Source organism: Mus musculus, chromosome 13 (genome assembly GCF_000001635.26).
Source record: "Mus musculus strain C57BL/6J chromosome 13, GRCm38.p6 C57BL/6J".
NCBI classification, from domain to species: domain Eukaryota; kingdom Metazoa; phylum Chordata; class Mammalia; order Rodentia; family Muridae; genus Mus; species Mus musculus.
In genome coordinates this window covers 101,260,041-101,274,305 of record NC_000079.6, presented here as the reverse complement: position 1 = coordinate 101,274,305, position 14,265 = coordinate 101,260,041, and the positions used below count along the sequence as shown (strand labels likewise).

Here is a 14,265-nt window from a genome sequence, read left to right as displayed (position 1 = left end):
GTCAACTAAACCTTGCAGTGATATTCAGCAGACGTAGACCGGAGGAAATGTTAATGAAATCCTGCCTAGCTGCAGGAACACATTTGAATAGAATCAAAGTCATATGTGGAATGTTTTTATCGTATACTGTCTTCTCAGCATATATTAACCTTTTGCCAGCTTGAAAAAAAAAATAGAAAGGCAGCAAAGTGGGATGATACACTCATTCAATCATCCTTCAAAGCATTATTGAACACCCGTTATGTGCCAGACTGTATATATACCCCAGCAGGAAGGATTAAAATATTGAATGAGGCAGAGATCATTTTAGGTGACTAATTTACTACACAATATTTTGTCATGAAAAACCCACTACTCAGTTTCTTAAACAAAGCAAAAAAGACCACGTATATATTTCTAAACCCTTTGCCTCAGTTGGGGATAGGAAGCAGGGAAGGTGGGACCCCTGTAAAGAGCGAAGACTGTTCAGTTTGCTAGAGTTCAGTTTGCTAGGGCATGCTTTGAATTTATGAAAACTTTTACAGAATGAAAAAATAAAGCCAGGTTGATATGTCGGAACGTCTTGCAAGCAACTAGAATGGATGGAATGACCTGGGCAATCTTTCAGGAAATTGCCCAGACCTGCCATTGTTTGTGAAATAGTTTTTCAAACAAGAAGAGTCTGCAATGGCCAAGCTGGGCTGGTCCTCACTTGTCCAGTGTCTGACCCACTGTCTGATATTGCTGATAGCAAACTTCAGCTGACCATTGTTGTTCTGAAGAGCTGCACAAGGTACACCATCTAGCCAAAGCTTCCCAACGCAGCGCTTTTAGAGAATTCAAGGACGGCACCATCGTTAGAAGTGCATGTTCCCATTGCTGAGTCAGACGAATGGAATTGGCTCTAGGCCCAATACAAATGAGTGAGTCAAATTAAAGATGATTGCTTCAGAGCAAACCCTACTCCTGCGAAGATTATCGGGGGTGGGGTGGGGTGGGGTATCTCAGCAAATGTCTATGTCCCATTAATTCATGCAACAATTATGGGACACTCCCCATGTTTCTAAGTGCTAGGAACAGAATGGTGAAAGAGAAAAGATTTCATTCTCTCTACGCCTATATTATAGTGGACAGCAATAACATATTAGTAGCATCATTTAGATTATTATGAGAGTGAGGAAAATTTGACAAATATATCAAAGAATAGCTAATGAAATCACTTACATTGGACCTATTGCAGACAACAGGATCCACTCTCTTAACTCAAACAGAAGGCAATTCCACACTGTAGGCTTTCCATATCCAATTTCCATAACTATGAATGAGAAATATTTGGGGAAAATGTATCTGTACTGGACACATACAGATTTTGTTCTTATTCCCTAAAACATTCAGCAAACAAGTATTTTTTATCAGGTTAGGTATTATACTAGTCTAGAGCTGATTTAACGTACATGAAAGGCTATGTATAAGTTATATGAAATACTAGGCCATTTCACATATTTGAGTGTCCATAGGTTTTATACCCATCCTGGGTCCTACAACCAATGCCCTAAAGACAGCAAAGGATGACTATACAGGGAGTGGAAAGATGATAAATTGTTTCAAGGGCTTGTGGAGCAGATACTAGGCTGATCTCTTGAGAACACTTCCTAGCCTATGCATGTTCTGTTATAGGAAGCTCTTGTATTAGGAAGGTGCCCTGCTGACCGCAGATCCAGCCTGTTTCACTGAAATTGCAGTACCTCTTACTGCTGTTGCAAACACAACTGAATCTGGCCCCTGCCTCTTCCTGCTTCAAGCCCTGGCCACAGCTGCTACTGCTTGCTTCCTCCAGACTCATGGCACTTCTGCCACAACCTGTGCCAGTACAAGGATGCTCAGTCCTATCCAAACGGAAACCCTTTGAACCATAAAATGGATGCCCTGCATTTTGTTGGTGGAAAATAAAACTTCTCTAGGATCCAAGCTCTAGGAGAGTCCGAGAAATCAGGGAACAGAGAAGGGTTGCTATGGATTCTTAGCCTAGGAAAAGAGGGACTAAATGGATCTTAAACTACCCAGTCCATGGGAGCCATCACTTTGGAGAAAATAATCAGAATATCTCTAATGGTGGGGACAAAGTGTGATAAAAAGACATGGAGGATCAGAGATACAAACTTTCCAGGCATGACGGAAAAGCAACAATAATAAGTTTATGCGTAGCAATCAGCATAATAAATAACATAGAGAAGCCATCTAAATCTAAGTCAGCCAAGCTTAGAAGATCACAATTAGGAGTCTGGATTTTATTCAGAATATTTGAAAATCCTGGACAGTTTTATGAAGGGGGTTGGCAAATTTTGTTTCCTGTTTTCTGTTTTGTTTTGTTTTTTTTTTTTAAAGAAAACTCTGATGGCAAAGTAGAGAATGGGTTATCAAGGAACAAAGGTAGGAGACATGACAGACAATATTTAAGGATTAGAGTTGATGATGCCCTGTGCTGTTGTGAGGACCACTGCATTTTCAAGGTCCAATCCTAACCCTGAATTATAGAACCAGATGCGTTAGGTTTGCAGTTTACCAAAACACATAGCTCTTCACGTTTCAAAGCAAGTCTGTGATTCTCTGACGTTGGAAGAAGCCTCAGGCATTAAGCCTCATGCTTATGAGTATTCCTGTTGGTGTATATTCATTGATATATTCACTGTACAAAGTAGTGAGCTTTGAGATGACATTTTCCTGAATCATATGCTTTGACCATATTCACTTTCCCTTTCCTCCCCTTGCCCCTTTGACTGTTCCCATCCATCACCCTAGTCTGGAGGTATTTATGAGGTGCTGAAAAGTGGACCTCAAACTGTATATCTGTAAGCTGCTAAAAGGGAAGAAAACTGTACTTAGACACTGGGAAAAAGATGATGAAATACATGTGGAGCCAAGTGAACAACAAGGTGATCATCACAAGAAAAAGGTCATTAAAGCCACTTAGAGGTTAAAAATAAAAGATGTGAGATAAAATGTTGTATAGATTTAGATCTGCGAAGAACCAAAGTCCTGTGCTGCCATTTTGGTGGAGCAAAAAAATAATTTTCAGCTCATTGACCTATTCAACATTTCTCTTCCCACCCCTCTCTACAGCATGAAGCATGTGCTGTAATTAATAAAGGAGAATATCTACTGAGATTTATAAACTAGCAATTAAATGATGTCAAGAATAAAACCGTACATTATTGTCTCTTTATAACCATCAATGCTAGAAAGGACCAGCTTGGGAATCACTCCAAACAGACTGAAGAAGACCACAGCACTTGATTCTGCTTTAATTTCTTTAGAAAATAAAGAAACGGAGTCTCAGCAAGAGACAGAAGGGGGCCATGCCCTGCCTACCCTAAGCCCTCAGAGCTCTTAGGATGGCCCTGTTGCTGGAGCAGATGCAAATAACCTTTAGTTCTCTGGAAGCATTGAATCTTCCCATGTCACCAGAACTCACCATGGGTATCCTGGTGCCAAAGCAGCAAAAAGATTCAATTTTGTGTTGCTAGGTGCTCACTCTTCTACTGATAATAAAGAGGCAGGTGGAGTCCGCTGGGCTGTTAGAAAAGGGAGAGAATTAAAATTGTTTATTGACCCATTTCAGATCTTGCCAAATCTCAGACTAAGACAACTCATAACTTGTTCTCAGATTCTGTACCTCAAGTGCTTTTAAGGGAAGTCCATCAGTAAATACTTGGTACTTCCAAAATAAAAATTATTTTGCCAATATAGGATACTTCAAGCCTTGCAGATAAGTATTTTTGAGCCTTTCCTCAAAGAATAAGATGTATCAATCTACAATTTTAAAGGCAAATTGATGACTTGTGGGTGATAGGACAGAGACTCTGCTCTCAAGAGCTCAAGGCCAGCTGAGTCACCTGTTTTAAGATAAAGAGAATTTGCTATATGTAAAAAAAATAGTGACTTTTTGTTAAAAGATTATACATAATGAAATAATTGCTTCCGCTTAAATAATGAACTAAATTTGGCCCATTTTTCTGTTATGGAACTGTCAAGTTGGGTTTAGCTGCTAAGTCTTGTGCTGTCTCTGACTACAGCAGGGCTTATGTTAAGTGCTTATACAAAAACAAGTTTAGAAAGGACATGAAACACAATTTGTTATTTTTGTTTCACCTAATAAGAAGAGGGATTTGTGTATAACTCTTCTTTAGACTCTCTTGGTTCTGAACAGATGGCCGATAGCTAACACACACCTCTGGAGTATGTCGGTGAACGTGTGCAGAAGGATCCTGTTGTGGCGTTTTTCTTGCTGGCGAGTCGGGCGCTCACAAACTTCGAACCCTTTTCAAGAAGTTAGGAAAAACATAGTCATAGGACCCTACATTCTGGCCAGGAAGGAAGGAAAACGGGCTCCTGGGAAACTTCTTCTTGGTGCTTAGCAGAGAGTAGTAGAAAGATATTTACCTCTGCCTTCCTACGTGAGAATATGAGGGCTGTACCCCAAATGCTGCTGGAAGCCACATTTTGAACATGAAGAAGTCAACTTGAGAATGAAGCTAATAATGAACACAGTGAGAGAGCCTGGCCTTTGATTACATGCTCTGAATCACTGAATCTAACATAAAGAGACCTCTCCTGAATTGCCTATTGTATGACCTGATATCCACCCTTATTTAAGTCCTTGTTTGTTTCTTGATAATGAAGGTGTGTGATGAGAGAGCCCTACCAATTTCAGAAAGACATTTTGTAAGTTTAGCTAATTATTTCAAATGCCTAGTTTACTGTTCTTTTAAATATATAACCAGTAATCAACATTTTATTGTTAAAATATCCTTAACAGTCCCTTAAAATCAACTTTTAAGAATTAAGTCTGTGAGGCAGTCAAACTAAAGCTGACAACATATAGCTCTGAGAGAAATCATCCTTGCATTTGAAAGCAAAACTTACATGTTAAGTGCAAGTTTTGTTACTATTGCCAGTTGGTTATATTTATATGGCTTGTTTCCCTTTACATTTTATTTATTCCTGGGTATTTTTAATCAAAATATATACAATAATCATAAGCTAGGTTGTAAAAAGAAGGGAAGCCAGTTTTTTAGGTAACTATTCCTTCTTCCACACATCTAGTAAGACACCTGTCCTGTGACTGAATAAAGACAGGGGCAGGACTGACTGTCCAACATAAGATAGGATAGTTATTGTGGTGCTTGAATATGATTGGCCCACAGAGGTAACATTATTAGGAGGTGTGGCCTTGAAGAGGTGTAGTCTTGTTAGAGGAAGTGTATCATAGTGGAGGTGGAGGTGGAACTTTGAGTTTTCATCTATATGCTTTAGTCTGATCAGTGTAAACCAGACCTTCCTCCTGGTTGCCTGCGGAAGATAGTCTCCTCCTGGCTGCCTTTGGATCAAGATGTAGAACTCCCAGCTGGTCCAGAACCATGTCTGCCTGCATGCTACCATGCTCCCCACCGTGATGATAATGAACTAAACCTCTGAAACTGTAAGCCAGCCCCAACTAAATGGTTTCTTTTATAAGAGTTGCCTTGATCATGGTGTCTCTTCACAGCAATAAACTTTTAACTAAGACAGTTGCTAAGCACCTAGACTCAACTCTGACTCTGCCATTTATTAGCTGTGTGTCTTGAAGTGAAATATGTAACCTCTATCCACTTCAATTTACCTTTTTGTAAATAAGATATGGCAATCATTGTATTCCCCTCTTACCATTATTCTGTGGGTTGCACAGGCTAGTGCATGCGAGAATTTAGCATCCCATCTGCCACACTGAAATCACCTGAAAAATGGCATTACTATTCACTCTGTAGTGAAAGTGATCAGTGGTTTTTACCTGGAAGGGAAATATTGGCATTTCAAAAGTATAGCTTGATATAACAAGTTCTCACGTATGTGAGGTTTCAAAGAGAATAGTGTGGGGCCCAGCAGGCAAGGTAACTACTTGTGTAGCTTTTCTCCTTAACATGTCCCTCCAATCCATTTTCCCTCCTCTGTCATCCACTACTTAGGAATTAACTGAGATCCTTCCATGGAGCTCAGCAGAATGAAAAGTTGTAATAGCATAATGAATGAGGATTGTATAGTTGATTTAGAAACACCCAAATTTGTCTTCTTTTTTTTTTAACGTAAAGAATGTAGACAGTAAATAAATAAATAATGGAAGGAAGGAAGGAAGGAAGGAAGGAAGGAAGGAAGGAAGGAAGGCAGGAAAGCAGGAAAGCAGGAAGGAAGGAGTAAAAATCAATATAATCTGTTCATAATGGCTCAAGTCTAAGAAATGCAAGAGATTACTTGAAGTTATGATGCACAGAACCCTATGACTGTGAGGATGCAGGCTTCTACCAGGCTGGCAATGTGACCTTAAGCAGATCCAGACATCCCTGTGGACTGCAGTAACCTCACTTGTCAAACAAAGAACTGGGATGTGAAGCAACTTTTCCAGCATGAGCTGTAAGAGCATAAAGAGGGGAGACCTAGAGGGAAATACCAGGGCAGGCAAGACTTTCAACTGCTTTCATTTGCTTTTATAGCCACACTTTCATAATCCCACATTTTATTTACTTTTTGATAAAATATTTGAGCAAAATGACAGTGACTTTTCAAATTTGAATTCAGACCATTCTAATTGTCAGCCCTCCAAGCCCAACCCAATATCCCTGTTCCATAAATCCAAGGGGGGTATTGTCAACTGTACTGCTTCTCCCAGAAGGACCTGGGAGTGATGACTTCATGACTCCTCCACCAGGGCACTGAGAGCAATCTACTAATGAGCACCCCTGAGATGCTGGGATGGGGAAGTAACTGTATTGACAGTAAAGTGGGAAGAAAGGAGCTGGTACCAGGTACAATTCACATTGTTGAGCCTTTTTTAAAGGATCTTAGGCTAAGCTTTTTCATGAACCCCACCCCTCAGAGAAGAATGTCTAAGAGATGGAATCTGATCACACTAAATATATTTGACGCACCATGTCTGTCTTACTATCTCCTTTCAGGGCCCCCATGAAGTCTGAGGTGACATTTATTATACTATTTAGAGAGATAAGTCCTCTCATTAAACCTAGACTTCACTGAGTGGCTAAGCCGGGACACTGAGAGTCTGGGGTCCTGCTGTCTCCACCTGCCAGGTGCTGGGACTCCATTTCCAGAATACTGGCATGATCCACTTTTTACTGGGCACTGGAGAGCCAAACTCAGGTCCTCATATTTTCACAGCAAACACTTAACCTGCTAAGCTAAGCTCAACACCCCCTTTTCCTATTATTTTTTTTAATTTAATTTTGTTTATTTACAGGGGAGCGCATGTGCCATGGAACATGTATGGTAGTCAGAGGACAACTTGGCAAGAGTCAGATCTCTCCTTCTACCTTATGGGTCCCAGGGATTGAACTCAAATAACCAGCAAGCTTAGCAGCAAGCTCCTTTATCTGCTAACTCATCTCACCATTTCTCCTTTGCCTATTCTTGTTCTGACTTGTGCTGTTAGTTCATGTTCTGTTGCCAATGACACAATACCAAAGACTGGAAATATTATAAAGAAGCTTATATGGACTCAAGATTCTGGCCAGAGGTCAAGGGACCACCCCCACTATATGTATATGTGTGTATATATATATATATATACACACATGCTCTGGTCAACCTCCCTTCACCTAAAGGGACCACCCCCACTAGTATATGTATGTGTATGTGTATGTGTATGTGTATGTGTATGTGTATGTGTATGTGTATGTGTATGTGTATATATGCAGAGCATATATACACATATGCTCTGGTCAACCTCCCTTCACCTGAAACAAGTTGGATTAAATTATGGGGCCACCCTGGTGGCTTCACTAAATTTTATCATTTCAAAAGACCCCACTTTTAAATCCAGAGATGAATTAAGATTGTACCCTCTTCAGTCTTCATCATTTGAAATTCAGTATGTGTAAGAGAAAACAAATCATATTCAAATCATGACACTTGTCATATTCTTTTTTTCATTTTTTATTAGATATTTTCTTCATTTACATTTCAAATGCTATCCCAAAAGTCCCCTATACCCTCCCCCTGCCCTGCTCCCCAACCCACCCACTCCCACTTGACACTTGTCTTATTCTTTTTGTCCTTTGTGAGCCGAGTTCCCATTCCTCCATCAGTTACATATATTGTAGACATCTCTCCTACCATGGTTTCCCATCATGCTTTTTCTTATTAATTAATTAATTCTATTTATGTCCCAGTCACAGACACACACACCCGACTTTCCTCCCAGTCCCTCCCTCACAAACCCCTCTCCCCATTATCTCCTCCCCTTCTCAGAGAAAGGGAAGCCCCCCCCCCCATTGGTACCTACCAGCCCTGGCACATCAAATTGCAGCAGGACTAAGCACATCCTCCTACTGAGGCCCTATAATGTAGCCCAGCTAGGAGAAGGTGATCCAAAGATAGGCAATAGTGTCAGAGCCAGCACACACTCCAATCGTTCGTGGACCCACATGAAGACCAAGCTGCACATCTGCTACAAATGTGTAGGAGCCTAGGCCCAGTCCTTGCAAGCTGTTTGGTTCGTAGTTCAGTCTCTGTAAGTCACCATAGGGCCAGTGTAGTTAACTGGGTTGGTCTTTTTGCACTGTCCTTGACCGTCTTGTACCTTCAATCCTATCCCCTATTCTACAAGACTTCCCAAGCTCAACCTAATGTTTTGCTCTTGGCCTCTGCATCTGATTCCATGCGCTGTAGATAAAGCCTCTAAGGAGACAATTATGCCAGGCTCCTGTCTGCAAGCATATCAGAGTATCATTATTAGTGTCCGTGGTTGGCTCTATCAAGAAAATCAGCCATGTCTTTTAGATTTTCCAATTTTGTGGCATACCTCTTTTGAAGTAAGACTTAATGATTCTTTGGATTTCTTCAATGTCTGTTGTTATATCCCACTCCTTGCTTCCGAATTTCTCTCTCTCTCTCTCTCTCTCTCTCTCTCTCTCTCTCTCTCTCTCTCTGGTTTGTCTATCTTGCTGATTTTAAAAAAGATTCAATTCTTGGTTCCATTGATTCTTTGTACTGTTTTGTTTCTAATTTATTGATTTCAGCCCTGAGTTTAATTCCTACTGTCTACTCTTCTTGCATATATTTGCTTCCTTTTGTTCTACAGCTTTCGGCTGTGCTTTTAAATTGCTAGTATGCTATCTCTCTAATTCCTTTCTGAAGGTACTTAACTGTATAAATATTCCTCATAGCACTGCTTTCATTGTGTCCCATGAATTTGTTGTGTATTGTGCCTTCATTTCCACTACATCTAGAAAGTCTTTAATTTCTTTATTTCTTCCCTGATCCAATGGTCACTCAGTAGAGTGTTGTTTAGCTTCCATGAGTTTGTAGGCTTTCTGTTGTTTTGTTATTGATGAATTCCAGCTTTAATCCATAGTGGTCTGATGAGATACAAGGGATTATTTCCATTTTGTTGTATGTGTTGAGGCATACTTTGAGAGCAAGTAAACGGTCAATTTTGAGGAAGGATCCATCAGGTGCTGAGGGAAGGTATATTCTTTTGTGTTTGGGTGAAATGCTCTGTACATATCTATTACATCCATTTGATTTACACCCTCTGTTAGTTTCATTATTTCTCTGTTTACTTTTGTCTTGATGACCTGTCCACTGGGTGAGAGTGGGGTGCTGAAATCTCTCACTATGAATGTGTAGGACTCAATGTGTGATTTAAGCTTTACACACATTATTTCCTCTGATGAGTATAAAGTGTTCTTCCCCATCTCTTTTGATAATTTTTAGTTGAAAGTCTATTTTATTAAATTTTAGAATGGCTACTCCTGCTTGAGTTTTGGGTCTGTTTTCTTGGAAACCCTTTTTCCAACCCTTTACTCTGAGATAATGGCTCTCTTTATTGCTTATATAGTGTGTTTCTTATATACAGCAGAATTATGGATCCTGTTTTTGCATCCATTCAGTTAGCCTGTGTCTTTTTATTGGGGAATTGAGTCCACTGATATTCAGAGATATTAATGACCAATGATTGTTAATTCTGTTAGATATTGATGGTGGTAGTTTGTGTGTGTGTGTGTGTGTGTGTGTGTGTGTGTGTGTGCTCGTGTGCATGCATGCCTGTGCATGTGCACACATTCAGCTTTCCTTCATTTGGTTTGCTGTTGTGGGATTATTTATTTCCTGTGTTTTCTTGGATATAGTTAGCCTCCTTGGGATGAAGTCTTCCTTCTAATATCTTCTGTAGGGCTGGATTTGTGGATAGATATTATTTAAATTTGGTTTTTCCCTGTTGTTTTCTCTATCTACGGTGATACAATTTTTTTTTTTCTGGCTATAGTAGTCCGGGCTGGCATCTACGGTCGCTTAGAGTCTGCAAGGCATCTGCCCAGTCCCTTCTGGCTTTTAGGGCCTCTGTGGAGAAATTGGGTGCAATTCTGATAGGTCTTCCTTTATATGTTACTTGGCCTTTTTCCCCTTGCAGCTTTTAATATTTTTTCTTTGTTCTGTACATTTAGTATTTTGAATATAATTATGTAGTAGGAGAATTTTCTTTTCTGGTCTAATATTTTTGGTGTTCTGTAAGCTTCTTGCATGTTTATAACCATATCTTTCTTTAGGTTGGGAACATTTTCTTCTGTGGTTTTGTTGAAATTTTTCTGGGGCTTGTAGGGGAGAATCTTCGCCTCTTCCTGTTACTGGTCTTTTCATAATGCCCCAGGTTTCTTGGATGTTTTCTGTCATAAATATTTAGACTTAGCATTTTTTTTGACCAATGTATGATATTCTTCAACCTTATCTTCTATGCCTGAGATTCTCTCCTTCATCTCTTGTATTCTGTTGATAAAGCTTGCATCTATAGTTCCTGTTCTCTTCCCTAGGTTTTCCACCTCCAGGATTCCCTCAGTTTTTTGTTTTGTTTTTTGTTTTTTGTTTTTGGGGTCTTGGGTGTTTTGGGTTTTTTGTTGTTTGTTTGTTTGTTTGTTGTTGTTGTTTTTCGAGTCAGGGTTTCTCTGTGTAGCCCTGGCTGTCCTGGAGTTCACTTTGTAGACCAGGTTGGCCTCGAACTCAGAAATCTGTCTGCCTCTGCCTCCTGAGTACTGGGATTAAAGGCGTGTGTCACCACGCCTGGCTCTTGTGTTTTCTTCATTGCTTCTATTTCCATTTTCAGTTCTTGAACACTTTTATCCATATCCTTCATCTGATTGTATTTCCTGTATTTCTTTAAGGGATTTATTCATTTTCTCTTTATTTATTCATTTCTATCATCTTTTTTTCCTGTATTTCAATTTTATTTTTTACAAAAAGGCAACAAGATAGCAAGGGGGAGGTAATAAGAATGCTTGCTTGGTCACTTAGGGGGAAGAGATGGCCTCAGGCAGCAGAAGGGGGCCAGTCTGTTCTTCTCTGCCTCAGTTTCTTTTTTTTATTACATATTTTCCTCAATTACATTTCCAATGCTATCCCAAAAGTCCCCTATACCCCCCCCACTTCCCTACCCCATTTCTATCATCTTTATAAAATTGTATTTAAGGTCATCTTCTTGTGCTTTGGTCCTGTTAGAATATCCAGGGATTCTTGAAGCAGGATAGCTTGGTTCTGGTGATGCCATCTTGCCCTGGATCCTTCTGATTATCTTCTTATATTTTCATTTAACCATATGGTTATCCCTGGTGTTAGCTGGATGTTCCCGATGCCAGCAGGACTCCTCAGGGAGAGAAGTAGAGCTGTGGGCCTGACAATGCACCTCAGGGAGCAGCAGGCTGCTCACCTCTGCTGGCTGTGTCCCAGGTAGATCCAGCAAGCACAAGATTGGCAGGGAGGGGTCTTGGGCCCCTCCACAAGGCTCCCTGAGAAGACTGATAAATTGTAGGACAGACAGTGGAAATCAGGGGTCAGCTCACTTTAGCTGGCTATGCCCTAGGTTGACCAGGCAGGCAGGGGAGTGTTTTATGTATTTAATTGTTTTTGTCATACAAAAACTACCAATATTTTTCCTTTACAGCATATGGTTTCTAGGCCTTAGGAAAGCTTTTTCAAAGTTTTGTAGTGAATATATGTTTAGTATACTTGAAAACTAGTTGTGCTTTTTAATGATATGATATATTTTTATCTTTATCATATAAAATAATAAATGGTCTAAGTATCTTCTGTTTGTTAAAGATTCATCATTTCCTACTAATTTCTATTGCTATTATTATATATCAAATATTTATTCAAGGAATGTCAAGTCTTAGAGGTCTATATTTTATTTCAGTACTGTATCTTTTCTTACTATATACCTTCCTGTTTTGATCAAGTTAGCTTTTGAGAAATGTTGATATCCAGAAAGGCAACTTTTCCTACCTTCCTTGTTTTACTTTTAAAATGTTTTGGCTATTCTTGAATCTTAATTTTTTCATATCAATTTTACAATAAAATTGTGAAAACTATCACAATTGGTATCACTATTGGTATTTTATAGTGGTTTACAGAGCTTAGACAATTTTAAAATATTATATCTCATCACTCATAAACATACATATTCTATGGAGAAAATTCTATAAAATATATAGAGAGAATATATTATATTATAAAACTTTTGATAGAGCTTTATATTTAAATGCCAGGCACATTTGTTAGATTTATTTCAGGACACTGAAATTATATGGCTTCTCTTAAATGACATCATTACCTAGTGAATACTTTTTTTTATTATTCTTCTGTTTGTTTTATTTTAAGAAAGTGTCTCCTATAGCTCAAGATTGCTTCCAGCTTGCTATATAGTTGAAATTAAAGGGTATTTTCTAAGTTGGAGAATTTGAGACTTTGTGGCCAATGAACAGGGATCTTAGTATTAAGTCCTATGAGGTACAACCCAGAAATCCCTTTAAGACTGAAGGATACTTTTGCTCGGTTTTGGGATATACCATTAGCACACTGGACACTCTCTGCCTTCATTGATAAGAACCTTACCTAAGTCCCAGCTTCTTTTCTGAAGAACCCCACAGATAATAAGGACTGGGGTCCACTCTGAAGACCCCTTCCTCCACTGAGATTATAGCCACTCCTTCTCTTCAGCCCTGTTCTTTCTCATCCAGTACTCTCATATCATCCCTTATAATGTTCTCCAATAAGTTTCCAGCACTTTCTTCTGTACGTGCAAGTCTGCTCTTCAGAGAGACCAGGCTAAGAATGTTGGTCTATGAAAGAAGATACAAAATGTCATTTTTTTACCTGCTGAATAATATATTCCGCTGTATAAACATACATTTTCTTTATCCATTCTTCAGTTGAGGGACATCTAGTTTCTGGCTATTATGAACAAAGCTGCTATGAACATAATTGAGCATATATTGAGGATTTTTGAACTTGCATTGTTCTCTGCCTTAATGTCAATGGCTGGAGTGTGCAAAACAAAGGGAGTTATTAGGCATTTGAACAAATAATAAATAGGAAAATAATAACTAGATAGACAGCAAAGTCAGGTAGCTACAGCTAAGATTTATCAATCTTTTGAAAAGGATATAAAAAGGCTATGAGAAAGTTTCAAGTAACCACTAAAATAAAAACCAGAGGGTCTTCATGGCATCACAGATGATGGCTCCCACATCTTGCAGACTGAACATGGAGAAGGAATGCTGAAGACCAGACCCAGGACTAAAGTATATCCTACCACACAGACACTGGCTCAATTATGTTCATAGCAGCTTTGTTCATAATAGCCAGAAACTAGATGTCCTTCAACTGAAGGATGGATTTAAAAATGTATTTACACAATGGAATATATTACTCAGCAGTTTAGAAATATGACATCATTAAATTTGCAGGCAAATGGATGGAACTAGATAAAATTATCCTGCATGAAATAACCCAGACTCAGAAAGACAAACATGGTATGTACTCAATTATAAGTGGATATTAGCTGTTAAGTAAAGGATAATCATGCTACAGTCTACAGACCCAGTGAGGCTAAGTAACAAGGAAGGTTCAAAGGGACACATGGATCTCTTAGGAAGAGGAAATAGATTTCATGGGTAGACAAGGGGCTGGTGAGAGGAGGGATCAGGTGGAAATGAGAGTTTCGGGGCGAGTACTGAGAGAGGTCACTAGAATTAGGGGGCATTTCAAGATAATGTGGAAACCTAGTACAAAGAAACTCTGGAATCTATAAGAGTGACCCAAACAAAGACTCCTCATAATAGAGGATACAGAGCCTGAACTGGTCATCTTCTACAACCTGGCAAGGCTTCGATAGTGGGGCTGGACATCAACCCACCCAAAAAGCCTTTAATGTACAATTTGTCTTGCCTACAAGATATGCTGGGGTAAAGG

General features: G+C 39.3%; 2 long non-coding RNA genes across 2 annotated transcripts in view; one reads left to right on the top strand and one right to left on the bottom strand.

Moving 5' to 3' along the window:
* Nucleotides 1-14,265, top strand: part of Gm36427 — a 79,670-nt gene that overhangs the window by 31,583 nt on the left and 33,822 nt on the right. The gene's annotated exons all lie outside the window — the stretch shown is intronic.
* Nucleotides 1-14,265, bottom strand: part of 4933416M06Rik (RIKEN cDNA 4933416M06 gene) — a 39,078-nt gene that overhangs the window by 19,091 nt on the left and 5,722 nt on the right. The window contains exons 2-4 of the long non-coding RNA NR_045846.3: nt 12,907-13,133; nt 4,209-4,296; nt 3,452-3,551 (exon numbers count right to left, since the gene is read on the bottom strand). This is a non-coding gene — a long non-coding RNA (RIKEN cDNA 4933416M06 gene). The remainder of the gene's footprint in view (nt 1-3,451; nt 3,552-4,208; nt 4,297-12,906; nt 13,134-14,265) is intronic.